At 41.9% G+C, this 14,493-nt stretch overlaps 1 long non-coding RNA gene across 6 annotated transcripts in view; it reads right to left on the bottom strand.

Moving 5' to 3' along the window:
- Positions 1–10,762, bottom strand: part of LOC102154180 — a 268,196-nt gene extending 257,434 nt beyond the window's left edge. For 4 of the 6 annotated variants that reach the window (XR_005386524.1, XR_005386525.1, XR_005386521.1 and 1 more), the window contains exon 1: positions 10,567–10,762. This is a non-coding gene — a long non-coding RNA (uncharacterized LOC102154180). Of the gene's footprint in view, positions 1–1,082; positions 1,241–10,566 lie in introns of all 6 variants that reach the window. The other 2 variants (XR_005386522.1, XR_005386523.1) reach the window with 1 other exon arrangement.
- Positions 10,763–14,493: the final 3,731 nt, after the last annotated feature.

Raw genomic sequence — 14,493 nt, 5'->3', positions numbered from 1 at the left:
CTCTGACAACATTCATTTGCATAGAAATAATTAGTGTGCTAATTTCAAATGATCTTTACCAACTCATTGTAGCGTACTCTAGCAAGACCTCTACTTGACAATATTGTTAGCTGTTTATAATAGTATTTCTACTTGCAAATAATAAAAATCAATCATTTTAAAGTAACCTGTAACTCAGAATTGTCGTGACATCAGAATGCCCACACTTCCCTCCCCCCAGCCCCACCCCCGCCTGCCCCCTCTGCTGTCAGCCTGTGTGAGAGAGGCCTTAACTGCACCACACAGACACTTTTCAGCATCCACTGAATCGTCATTAAAGAGCACTGGAGCACTTAGAATAAAAATGTCTATAAATGACCCACGCAGTAAGACCTGAAGCAGTCTGCCTAGTTATTAGGGGTATATAAAACAAGCCTCCACTTAGGAATCAAAATGCCTAGGGCTTTAAGAGATTTTAAAGAAAAGGAAATAATCATGTACCTGTATTTCTTTTACAATTTAAAAATATCTAAGTAATGTAAAAATTATCAGAAAAAGGGTAAAGAAGTATCCTCCAGAGCCTGGGTGGCTCAGTCAGTTAAATGTCCAACTCTTGGTTTGGGCTCATTGGGCTCTGCGTGCAGCCGGCTTCAGATTCTCTCTTCCTTTCCCTCTCCCTCTGCCCCTCCTGCTCATTGTCTCTCTCTCTAATAAATAAATGAATATTTTTTTTAAAAAAGAAGAGTCCTAGTAATTCAAACATTATGTAAGCCATGAAAGAGACCTCAGAGGTCATCTAGGGTGGCTCTACCCCTGGCAACAAAACTCTCAGCAGAAGTCCAGAAACCTAGCTTCTGCAGAAAGACCCCAAGTCTTAGACCTTCCCTTTGCCTAAAACTCTTCTTATTATTCAACAGCTCGAGACATTAGACAGTCTTTCCTTACACTAGGTCAAAATCTGCCTCCCTGTAATTCCCACACATTGGTCTAAGTTTCCTAGGGGAGGGAAACTAATGTTTTTATGGTTCTTTACATGGTATTTTTCACACACATGTTCTCACTGGATCTTCCCAGTAACTCTCTGAGGCAGATATTCCTAGTACCTTTGCTTTACAGATGAAGACCTGGAGGCTGAGAGGCTTGGTTATTACTCAGGATTAAGTCCACACTCACTGCAACAGGTTCTTATCAATCATCCCCTCTGATCCCAGCCAGATGATCATGCCCACCTCCAAGAAATCACAAGGTTTGAGCCTGTCAACTAAGAGAGAAAATAAAAGACATGAAATCTGTGTTGTAATATTATTTCATGCTCGATGTTATATACAGTTAGACTTCAGGGAGCACAATTCAGCCAATGGAACATCTTAATCATCCATTCAATAAATATTTACTGAGCACTTATTATATAGCTGAAAAAACAGCCACAATCTGTCCTTGGAGAGCTCACATCCTAGAAGGGGAGACAGACACATAAACAAAAGTGTTACAGTATAACACTGTGTGAAGTACAGAAGAATCCCAGAGCTGGATGTATTTCATTGTGCTAGAAAAAGTCTTTCCAGAGTAGGGGACACCCGGACAGGGTTTTGAGGAACAAAGGCAGACAACGTAGGCAAAGGAGTTGGAACAGAGGGAACATGTTCAATACCCAGAGTATTGCAGGAGCCTCACAAACAATGGGGGTAGGAGAGTAAGGAGAAAGTAAGGACAACAATAGGCCAGGCTAAGGCACCTGAACCATGTGCCCTTTAGGAAAATGAGGTACCACCAGGGAGACTGTAAATCTTTTCCTGTTCTTCTCTTGTCATTGTTCATTGTTGTCTTTGTTTTTGTATGTTATTTGCAGTGAAGTGGCATAGCTAAATTTTCAGTTTGGAAAATTTTGTGACACTTTGTGTCAGAGGTCAGAATGGAGGCGTGATGAGAAACTAGACACAGAAAGACCAGGCTGAAGATCACTGAAATAGTTTAAATGAGAGATGATAAAAGCTTGAGCAAAGAATCAGCATGTAGATAAAAGCAGATTATACTTGTGAATGTTTGGCTTTAGGGAGAAAGAGAGAGGAGAATGACGGCTGGATTCTGTCCTAAGAACCTCTGATGGTTGGTGCTGCAATCAACTGAAAACATGAGGAGGTGGAGCAAGTCTGGGGGCAGGTGAGACAGGAAAAGTTCAGTTTAGATGCTGATTTTGAAAAGTCTAAGAAGTAGCGATATCCTGCAGATAGGCAGATGAATGTGTCTGAAGTTCTCAAGATATTCCAGGACTGGAAATATATATATATATATATATATATATATATATATATATATATATATATATTTGGGAGTTATAAGTGGGTAAATGATAGTTTAAGTCTTGGACGACATAAAAATAACCAAGGCAGAAAGGATACACAGATTGAAAACGAGGATGGTCAAGAAAGGGGCAGGCCATTCAAAGGGAAAGTAAAAATAACCTAAGATCCAATGATCAGAGATAAGGGGAGAGTAAGAGATTGGGAAAGTCAAAAGAGGACAGAAATCGAAAGAGAAAACAGATGCAAAATGTTACAAAAGTAACAAAGAACTTGGCAATGAATTAACTCTTCCCTATCCCATTTCTCTTACATGCAGCTCTGATGTCAAGTTTCAAGTTTGGATCATTAGAGAAATAATGGTATAATGAACAGAATCAAGAACACAGGAAGAATGGGGATCCCTAGGTGGCGCAGCGGTTTAGCGCCTGCCTTTGGCCCAGGGCGTGATCCTGGAGACCCGGGATCGAATCCCACATCGGGCTCCCGGTGCATGGAGCCTGCTTCTCCCTCTGCCTGTCTCTCTCTCTCTCTCTCTCTCTCTCTCTCTCTATCATAAATAAATAAATAAAAATTAAAAAAAAAAGAACACAGGAAGAATAAATAGCTTGGGAGGAAAGCTGATGAGTTTCGGTTGGGATATACTAATTTGGAGATGCAACCAGGACCTTAAGTGCCTAGTAAGGAGATGGAAATCTTGGACAATCTCAAGAGAAAGGTCAGGGTTGGAAGTAAATATTTGGAAATTATCTGTATGAAGATATTAGTGGAATCCATTCATTCCCATGGAAGAGAATAAAGAAGAGGAAAAAAAAGATATGCGAATGGCTAATAAACATAGGAAAATATGTTCAATGTTGAGTCATTAGGGAAATGAAAACTAAACACCATGAGATACCACTCTACCCCCACTACAATGGCTGTACCCAAAAAGACGTAACAATAACAAGTGGTGGTGAGGTGGTGAGGATATGGAGAAAATGGAACCTTCCTACATTGCTAGTGGGAATGTACAATGGTACAGCTGCTTTGAAAAAGTCAGGCAGTTTCTATGGAACACAGTTTGGCAGTTCCACAAAAAGTTAAAGATAGAACAGTCCTGTGACCCAGCAGTTCCACACCTAGGTATCCACCAAAGAGAAATGAAAGCATGTGTCCAAACAAAAACTTGTACACAAATGTTCACAGTAGCATTATTTATAATGACGAAAAGGAAACAACCCAAGTGTCCATCAGCTGATCAACAGATAAACAATGTAGAGTATATCCTTACAATGGAATATTATTTAGCCATGAAAGGGAATTGGATGCTATTAAAACAATTTTTTAAATTGTGGGACACCTGGCTGGCTCAGTAGATGGAGCATGCGACTCTTGATCTCAGGAGTTGAGTTCAAGCCCCATGGTGGGTGTAGAATTGCTTAAAAATAAAATCTTATTTTTTTAATTGTTCTTTGTGAAAGACATTGGTAAGTGAATGAAAAAAAAAAAGCCACAGTCTGGGAGAACTATTTGCAAAATACCTATCTGATAAAGGACTTGTATCTAAATTATAGAAAGTATCCTTAAAACTCACCAATAAGGAAAGAATCTAATTTAAAAATAGGCAAAGGATCTGAACAAAAACCTCACAAAGAAGACATACAGATGGCATGATGTTCCATATTATATGTCATCAGTGAATTGCATATTAAAACAACGAGATACAAGTATCCACCTATTGGAACAGCTAAAATCCAAATGACTGATGACATTGCTAGCAAGGATGTTGAGCAACAGGGACTCTCACTCATTACTAGAGGAAATGCAAAATGGTACAGCCACTGTGGAACAATTTGGCAGTTTCCTACAAAAGAAGGCATATGGTTATCATATGATCTAACAACTGTGCTTCCCGGTATTTACCCAAAAGGGCTGAAAACTTAGGTCCACACAAAAACCTGCACCCAGATGTTTAGAGCAGCTTGATTCATAGTTGCTGAAACCTGGCAGCAAGCAAGATATCCTTCAGTACAGGAATGGATAAAATAAACTATGGTATGTACAGACAGTGGAATATCATTCATCCCTAAAAAGGAATGAGTCATCAAGTCATGAAAAGCCATGGGGGAACCTTAAACACATACCACCAAGTGCAACAAGTCAATCTGAAAAAGCTCCATACTGTAGGATTCCAGCTACGTGACATTCTAAAAAAGGCAAAACCATGGAGAGAGTGAAAAAAGGAGTGGTTGCTAGAGGCTCTGGCAAAGGAGGGAAGGACAGGGCTACAAGTCCCCTGTGCTACCTGTGGAACTACTCTATAGGTACTATTCTATACAACTACCATGGTGGTAGACACATATCACACTTTTGTCAAAACCCACAGAAGTGTACAACACAAAAAGTGAACCCTAACATCAATTCTGAACTTACCACATTACTTTATTAATATGTCACTGATACAGTATGAGTTAATAATAACATAAAAATGTAGGCTTATTAATTATAACAAAGGTATCACATCAGTGCAAGATGCTAGCGGGGAAAAAAAAAAAAAGATGCTAGCGGGGAAAACTATGGTCAGGGAAGTATATGCGAACCCTATACCATCTGCTCAATTTTCCATAAACCTAAAACTGCTCTAAAAAAAAAGGTCTATTACTTTAAAAACAAAACATAGAGAGAATGAAGTACTGGTACATGTCACAATTGGATGAACCTTGGAAATATGTTAAGTGAGAGAAGCCAGTCACAAAGGACCACATATTGTATGACTCCGTTTATACAAAAGGTCCAGGGTAGGCACATCCATAGAGAGAGAAAACAGATTAGTGGTTACCTAATCTGTGGCTGGGGGCAGGGGACTGTTAAGGGGAAATGGAGAGTGAGTGCTCATGGCTATGGAGTTTCTTTAGTTTTTTTTTTTTTTTTTTTAATGTCCTAAAATGTATTGTGGCAATTGTGGCAATGGTTGTAGACCTCTATAAATCTACTAGAAATGACTTTAAATGGATGAATTATAAGGCATGGGGATTATAACACAAAAAAAGCTTGAAAAATGCTGATAAATCTTAAAATCTCAGAATGTATGATTTCCTAAGAAACAGCAAATTGGACTCACAAAGAGGTTAGAAAACACAGGGCAAAGCATGCTGTTCAAAGCCATTTTCTCTAAAGGTTATTATAGCGCTTAGTTTTATGAGCAGGTTCTTTCTAATTGACAAGGAGACAGTAAATTCCATGCTTTAAAAGTAGTTCCCAGTATACAGAAGAAGAAAAAATCAGATCCATTCATTTAATAAAACTACAGTTAGCCTGTCCACAAAACTTAGTGAACACACACACAGACACACAGAGGAAAACTGAAGATTAACATTGGTTACAAACAGAGATGCAAAAACTCTAAGTAGAATACCAGCAAGGCAAACCCAGCAGGACAAGATGACTACACCGTAAGCATGAGGGGATTATTCCAGGACTGTAGTTTAGTATCAGGAAATCTAGACATATAGTTCATCGCAACAGCTAGCCAGAGGAGAAAACCTGCACGAATGACGAAGAATTAATATTTTAAATTCATTTTAAAAATTTCTTCAGTGAATAAGAAAAAAAAAATCTATACCAGAACAGAAAAACGGGCAAAAGTGTAAAGAAAAGAAAATAGCTCAGCTTCACTAGCAATCGAGTAAATACAAATTTTAAAATAAGGCACTAATTCTTTGCAATCAGGCTGGCAAAAAAAATTCCTCAGTGATAATCAAGAATTGAGACAAAAGGAGCAAATATCCATCCTCTGCCTCTAAGATGAGAAGACCCATCAAAAGCTTAAAAATGTGCATACATGTAGGAACCGACAACTGCACATCCAGGAATTCATTCAAAGGAAGCAATGAAAGATTTCTGCAGAGACATGGCCACAGAATACTCATCTCTGCATTTTCTGTAGAGTATGGGAAAACAGAAATGACCTAAATGCCCAACAGTAGCAAGGTGGTCAAATAAACTGCAGCATTTCTGCACAATGAAATGCTACACAACCACTGAAGGTGTAGAAGGATAATGAACCTAAAAGAAGGTTCAGAATATATTAAGTAAAAAAAAAGAAACTTATGGAAGAGCATGTAGAATACAGGGAAAAGACGACTGAATGGTTGTGATAAAAGGTTAATGGTGGTTACCCCTGAATGGTAAGAATATTCTTTTATATTATATTCTCCTTTTTGTGTTTCTGCATTTCTACATGGTCTATGATAAACATACTACTTTGGTAAAGAAGGATACAATGAAAGAGTGCCTTCTAATGTTCATAATCATTAACTCAGAAGTTCCACTTCTAGAAATTTATCCTGATGGCCACACATTCATGTAAAGATTTATGCGCAAGAACACACATTATTACAGTTGCAAGAAAAAAAAAAGGAGACCAACTAAATGTCTAGCAATAGTAATTACCAAGTATGATATTGCTATAGGATGGAATACTGGGCAGCTACTAAAAATCATGAGGTAGAAGAATATATAAATACAGAAACAATTCAGGGAAAAGGCACATTATAAAATACTAAATACAATACGCAGCTAATGTTCTAAAAAACTATGTAGAAAAAAGGCTAGAAGGAAGCGTATCAAAGAGAACATCAACTACGATTCTCTCCAAGTGGTAGAACCACAGATGGTTTGTTTATTTTCGTCTTTCTGCATTTTACACACTTTCCACATTGTGATTTTAAACTCTGGGGGAAAAAATTTAAGTTTGCATTGGAGGAGCAAGGAAGGAGAAAGAAAGGTAGAACAACATAACAATTCTCTTTGCTGCCATTATGCTGAGAGGCACTTATGTCGGAGCACCTTGGCACCCCAAAACTGAATCCAAGAATTGGTCCTCTATGAATGGGAAGGACACAAATTACAACAAATGAGAATTAATATGTTGTCTGCATTAATATGTTGTCTGTTTATATATAAACACAGAAAATGTTGGAAATCAATATATGAAGATGTTAAGAATGATTAATTCTTGTTGGTAGGAACCTGACCAATGGCTACTCTTATGGGTGTGATTTTTCCATTTTTTTTGTACTTTCCAGAAAAAAAAAAAAACCTAACAAGTAAAATCAACTGAGAGAGCCATAGATACTTGCACTCATTGGTTCTGGAGCAGTGGGAACACGTTTGATCATCTGTCTCCGAGACTGTGGGAGAGCGCAGGCTGTTCCTGGGATGGGAGGGAACGTTTGTGGCCACTGCTTTCTTCCCTTGGCCTCTGAGGCAGAACATGGGGCACTACCAGTGAAATAGTGCAACAGTGCTAGTCTCTCCCTCCCAGGGCATGCCAGGGAACCTCTCACCCTATGCCAACAGTCCCACACATCAGGGTCATGGGCCACTACGCCTGCGAGGCCTCTGGTCACCCAGAGCCTCCAGTGAAAAGCATTCTCTCCCCTGCTGTGGCCCTCTTCTAGCTCTTGTGCCACCTGCCCCCCTGCTACTATGCTCTGAGCTCCTGGAAGGTCCAGACAGTGGTTTAGCTCAAATCTTGTTTCGGTGCCTACCATAGTACCTTGCACAGAGTAGGTATTCATTAACATTTATAAGACTTTGAAAAAAATAAAATAAAAAAATAAAATAAAAGACTTTGAAAGGCAGCAGGTTTGAAATAGCATCTTGGTGCTGACAGGAGTAGAGGGACAAGGCAACCCACATGCGTTTCATTCTCACAGGAAAGCCAAGCCCAGCCCAGCCCACCGCCTGGCAGCTTCTTCCAGTGTACAAGGCAGCAGTAGTCTCATGGGTAAGAATGCCACCTAGTGGAGCAGGACAGGCATGGGCAGCGATGAAAGCAGGTCAAAACCGAAATAAAATGGTTCAGATCTTCTTTGAAATAAAAATATACAGATCGTCACAGTAAGTGGAACAGTGGGGGCCAGATGAGCAGTCTATGTAAGGACATGGCAGCAACAAAGTCAATGTCGCATCAATATACCAACTTAACTGCATTGCAATAGGTTTCCTCTGTTTTAGAGTTGACACCTCTCACTGCCAAGGGCTTACATAAAACTCTACATGCCAAGGTTCCTGTGGATGCTATGGTACTCCCATAACTTCGAAATTATTCTACCATTTTTGGGCACCATTTCTCTTACTTAGTGGGAAGATGACAGAATTTGTTTATCATCAAAATATGTAAAGGGAGAAGTCTCCTTTGCTAAAAGTTCATATAGTGAAAGGTATGGAAAAATACCTTTTTTTTTTCAATTAAAACAAAATTTCCTTTAAATATTTGCTGGGCATCCCAAGCCACTGACTAGAAAAACTCAGATCGAAACTACACAGCCCTTATATTTGCCCCTTGGAGCATAAGCCAAATAGTGGCTGTCACACTGAGTGCAGGGAAATTCCTCCATTTCCTCAAACATCGGAATAAAATGAGGCCCCACTGCTCAAGCTCACATGTGACAAGTCTGAAGGCATGTATGGGTTAAATACCTCAGACTTAGTCTATGTGATGTCCCCTCTTTTAACACAATAAACGGCAGATGGTCAGTCTGGACTTGGAGCTTCGTGGAACCACACAGACTTCATGATGCCAAGAATACTATACACAGCTTGAGAACCCCTTTCTGAACAGGTACCCTTGGAAGGCAAGGCAAAGGGTACTTTTTTTTTTTCAGTTGAGCCAGGAGAAATCTTAGCCAGCATTAACAAATAGAAAGTCTGTGGAATTCAAGAGGTAACACTTCACCTGCTTTTAAATATCAGTGTAATAAGAGCTCACAATCAAGTTGCATACACCTTCATAACACCTTTCATCTGAGGCTGTTGAAAGTTTCTGCTTGATCTGTCTTATCTCAATTTGGGCCGAACCCACACATTCCAGCCTTGTTAATATCCTTAGAGTCTAACTCTGGCCATTCCATATTTCTCCTTCAACCCTTGTTTAAAAACCTTCAGGGCAGCCTGGGTGGCTCAGCGGTTTAGCGCTGCCTTCGGCCCAGGGTGTGATCCTGGAGACCCAGGATCGAGTCCCACGTCGGGTTCCCTGCATGGAGCCTGCTTTTCCCTCTACCTGTGTCTCTGCCTCTCTCTGTGTGTGTCTCTCATGAATGGATAGATAAAATCTTTAAAAAAAAAAACCTTCAATGCCTCCAAACTGCCTATCAAAGAGAATTTAAACACCTCAGTTAGTATTTAAGGCCCTCAAACATGTGGCCCCAACCTACCTTTCCAAACATGTTTGTATGATTCTCCCATCATAAGCCTGTGCTTCCAGGGGGCACCTGGGTGGCTCAGTGGTTGAGTATCTGCCTTCGGCTCAGGTCGTGATCCTGGGGTCCTGGGATCGAGTCCCACATCAGGCTCCCCGCAGAGAGCCTGCTTCTCCCTCTGCCTGTGTCTCTGCCTCTCTCTGTGTCTCTCATGAATAAATACATAAAATCTTTAAAAAAAAGTAAGCCTGTCCTCCAGCCAAACTAAATTGCTCACTGTTCAAGTATATCAATGTATATTTTTTCACCTTTCCAGAAGTGAAAAAAAAAATCAGGTCACTCCAAAAGGTCATTAGGATCATCCCCAAGTGTGGCAGAAAGCCTACCCAGAAGAAAAATATCTTCAGACATGCCATCACACAAGATATGTATTTAAATACAGATCCATGGAAGATGAGTCAAGAATTTATACCTCTCGGTACCTGACCTGGGTTATTTTAATGCCTGTTCTGGTATTTACCGACTGGTCCACTGCTTCCCAAATGTTTTTTGAGATCTGCCATTTTACTTGTTTTAACCGGTTGGGATTGGGGGGAGGGTGTTGTTGTTGTTTTCTTTTTGTAAAACGTACCCACCCCAACCCCATAATGCTGAACTTCAAAAAAAAGATTGAATTCAATTAAGATGAATTTGGCTTTGAGAATTTTAGAGCGATTTTGCGAGGCATTTTGAGATCCTATGAGACACCATGGAATGTCCCAAAAAATGGAGCTAAGAACCAGTGGCTTGCAAAAATGTCTGCCTCTCCATGTTTTACTGTTGCTACCTACAGAATAAGAACTAGCTCCTACTCCTGCCCAAGTCTCTTGGCCTGGGTATTGTGAGAACACTGGTGCTGTATATGAAGAACTTGGTTTCCCCTGGAATGAAGGAGCCATATATAACCCAGACAAAACAATGTAGCCATGATTCCAAAATCCCCATATGATAGTCAAATTTCTAAATGGCACCAGCAAAATATGAGACACTATCACATTTGATAACTCAAAGATAGAAAGTTCTTCCAGGCTACAAAAAGACATTTATGCTACTGAACTTACATTTGGAGACCACAATGCTTGGAATGGTGTGTATCCAACATCCAAACAGAACCACCATCGCAAGGAACTGGACTTCGGGCTAGCTTTAGCTGCTGTGAACAAAAGGATGCCTTCAGAAGTAGGAATGGGGAGTTCAGGACTTCGAGAAGATAGTTGGTCTCAATTTCCACAGGGTTCTCTGTTGAAATGTTTCCTTCTGTGGAGAGATTAGAAGTGAAGCACTGGGAGAGGCTGGAAAATAAACATAAGGCTCTCTTGTCAGGAGTACATTTTGTCCCCACAAAGCTATTTTGTTTGCAATCACAATTCAGCAAATTCTTTTTGATGGAATTCTTTCATTGAAACCGTCTCAGAGACCTTGAACTTCTCCGAGCAGCAGTCTGTGGAGAGTCCCAATATTAGACTATAACTGTAACTATAAATACGAGTCCTCCAAGTCACCAGAGAGCCTTAGACTGAAGGGAGGAGGACAGACCATGCAGGCCACTGCTCTCTCCAGGCTGTACAAGAAGTCTATCACAAGTAGACTGGAAAAGAGTCCAAGTCATTCCAGAAGAATTACAAGAAGGAATCCAAGAATTGTAGACCTATCTTAGAGACAGAAAAGACCTCCAGAGATCATTTGCTGTAGCCTTTTGACAAAGAACAAAGTTTATGCTAATTTTATTAGGGCTGATGTTAAGAAGGTATCACTTGGTAACCTTCAATGAAAGTAATTAATGTGAAACAAACAGTGCCTGTGTATGATCTCCAATAATGAAATTAAATAATCTCTTCAGAGTCTATGACTATTTCTTGCATACAATAAAGGTCAGCATAAATTAGTCCCTTAGATAACCTGAAGGCGCTAAACGGTCCCTCCCACTGCTAAAGTATTTCTTCTTCCCCAGGCTGTTGAGTAACAGCTTAGGTAAGTAGGTTACCTCCAGCCCTCAACAGAATCACAGGTGATTTTGAACTTTCAGAGGAAGAACCAACCCAAAGACCCAAAGAAAACCTTGAAGGAATGGACTAGCACTTGGTCTCCCCTAGGAATTTCCCTGTGTTTACAGAAGGTGATCTAGATTCAGCCAAACCCATTTTCAGAACTGATGAGACAGGGATCCCTGGGTGGCGCAGCGGTTTGGCGCCTGCCTTTGGCACAGGGCGCGATCCTGGAGACCCGGGATCGAATCCCACGTCGGGCTCCCGGTGCATGGAGCCTGCTTCTCCCTCTGCCTGTGTCTCTGCCTCTCTCTCTCTCTCTCTCTGTGACTATCATAAATAAATAAAAATTAAAAAAAAAAAGAACTGATGAGACATCCCAACAGGAGGCTACCACTTTCCCAAATCCAAAGCTAGACAAAACAAAACACCCAGCACAGCCCTGGGCTTCTGAAGTCTTCACTGTCCTCCCCTCCTCAACCATAGGAGATCAGAAGTTCCAGAACTTCTAAGACTCAGCATATGAGCTAGAAGACAAGCATGAGGGAATCCTAGCCTATCTCTGAAAGAGCTCTGCAAACAGAAGCTAAAAGGCCATCTGTCTGGGACACGGAAAAGATTACTGCACTGGATGAAATGTGGGATTAGACCTCTTCCAGCCTTGGGACTCCAGGAGCACTAAAATGAGATAAAGCAACAGGAATCATACCAATCCCTAATTAGTATGCTACACCTTGATATTTACAAATAACTTTTGTCCCTTATGAAGCCAACGTGGTCAGGATGATTGCAGAGACAAGGAAATCTATGCACAGAGAGGCGAGTCAGTGGCCCAGAGTCATACAGCTGGTACACAGTAGAGCTAAGATCCAAACACTACTTTCATGGCAATACAGGTCCCATGAAAGGAAGACAGTTTCTATGGACCTACCAGCCTCTCTGGAGAGCCTCCAGCATAACCACCTTGCAGAAGATGTGATCTAATCTTTTCTTGATACATTCTGCACTGCTGTGAGACAGTTGGCCAGGGGAGTCTATGGCATTGTGGCAGAGAGCATGGTCTTTAGCAGAGTAAATTCTACTCTCGGGGGCATTCGTCTTCCCTGGCAGATTCCTCAGCATGGAGCTCCCTGTATCCAAAAAGGGACATTGCTCCTACGATTTACTGTGAGCACCTATGCCTGAATACTTGAATAGCAGATGGAAGACTGCCTTTTACTAGAACAATTAACATATCAAGAGGAAATCATTTTGAGGAGCAGCTCTGCTGTGGGCCTTGTAATGACAGAAGGTGGTGGTGTCTCATTCACTCAGACCCTGAAAGTGCTTAAGTTTGGACAAACACCTATTGTTGCTGTGTTTACAAAAGAGTAGCTTTCTAACCTAATTAATTTAGTACTGATTTCAATAACACCTTACTTTTTCCACCCTAACACAGAGGTCAGGGATATGATGCAATCGTATCATAATTTCCAGTCTGGGTCGTTTTTATTCACCTTTGAGAGTCTTCCTTCTGGGAGAGCAGTGATGGACTAATCTGAAAAGGAGTCTCCTAAGATACTGCCCTTCAACAATTTCTACAGCTCATGAGGAAGAGATTTAGGGTGAAAATACTTAGTGTGTAGGTGGACTTCTGTGAATGCGATGGAATAGCTTGTAGCAGTCTGATACTCCCACTGAAAAGAACTAGAAAAGCCAGATAAAGATCTAAAACATCTATCAGGGAGGAGGGGCAAGATGGCGGAAGAGCAGGGTCTCCAAATCACCTGTCTCCACCAAATTACCTAGAAAACCTTCAAATTATCCTGAAAATCTACGAATTCGGCCTGAGAATTAAAGAGAGACCAGCTGGAATGCTACAGTGAGAAGAGTTCGCACTTCTATCAAGGCAGGAAGACGGGGGAAAAAGAAATAAAGAAACAAAGGCCTCCAAGGGGGAGGGACCCGCGAGGAGCCAGGCTGAGGCCGGGGCGAGTGTCCCCAGGACAGGAGAGCCCCGTCCCGGAGAAGCAGGAGCTGCACCAACCTTCCCGGGCGGAAAGGGGCTCCCAGGGAGTTGGAGCAGGACCTAGGAGGGCGAGGATGCCCTCGGGTTCCCTGGGACAGTAACAAAGCAACTGCGCGCCCAGGAGAGTGCGCCGAGCTCCCTAAGGGCTGCAGCGCGCACGGTGGGACCCGGAGCAGCTCGGAGGGGCTCGGGCGGCGGCTCCACGGAGGGGGCTGCGCGGCCAGGAGCGCGAATCCAACAGCGCAGGCTCCGGAGCACAGGGCGCCGGGACACAGCCCAGGATCCGGACTGCCCCGGGACAGGCAGAGGCCGGGAGGGCCCAGGACAGCAAGGACGCTCCTGCCCCGAGCTGAGCAGATCAGCGGCCCCGCCCCAGAGCCTCCAGACCCTGCAGGCCGAGAGCTCCGGAGTTACTGCGGGAGCTGACTCCAGGGCTCCAGAGCTGGCCCTGCCACTGCGGTTGTTTCTCCTGGGGCCTCACGGGGTAAACAACCCCCACTGAGCCCTGCACCAGGCAGGGGGCAGAGCAGCTCCCCCAAGTGCTAACACCTGAAAATCAGCACAAAAGGCCCCTCCCCCAGAAGACCAGCTAGACGGACAATTTCCAGGGGAAGCCAAGGGACTTAAAGTATACAGAATCAGAAGATACTCCCCCGTGGTTTTTTGTTTTGTTTTGTTTTGTTTTGTTTTGTTTTGTTTTGCCTTATGATTTGTTTCTTTCCCACACCCCCCCTTTTTTTCCTTTCTTTCTTTTTCTTTCTCTTTTTCTTCTTTTTTTTTCATTTTTTTCTTCCTTTTTTTTCCTCTTTCTCTTTTCTTTCCTTCTTTCTCTCCTCTCTTTTTCTCCTTTTCCCAAAACAACTTGCTTTTGGCCACTCTGCACTGAGCAAAATGACTAGAAGGAAAACCTCACCTCAAAAGAAAGAATCAGAAACAGTCCTCTCTCCCACAGAGTTACAAAATCTGGATTACAATTCAATGTCAGAAAGCCAATT

This window comes from Canis lupus, chromosome X, assembly GCF_011100685.1.
Source record: "Canis lupus familiaris isolate Mischka breed German Shepherd chromosome X, alternate assembly UU_Cfam_GSD_1.0, whole genome shotgun sequence".
Taxonomy (NCBI): Eukaryota; Metazoa; Chordata; class Mammalia; order Carnivora; family Canidae; genus Canis; species Canis lupus.
The sequence above is the reverse complement of the archived record's forward strand: the minus strand, read 5'-3'. Positions and strand labels throughout refer to the sequence as shown.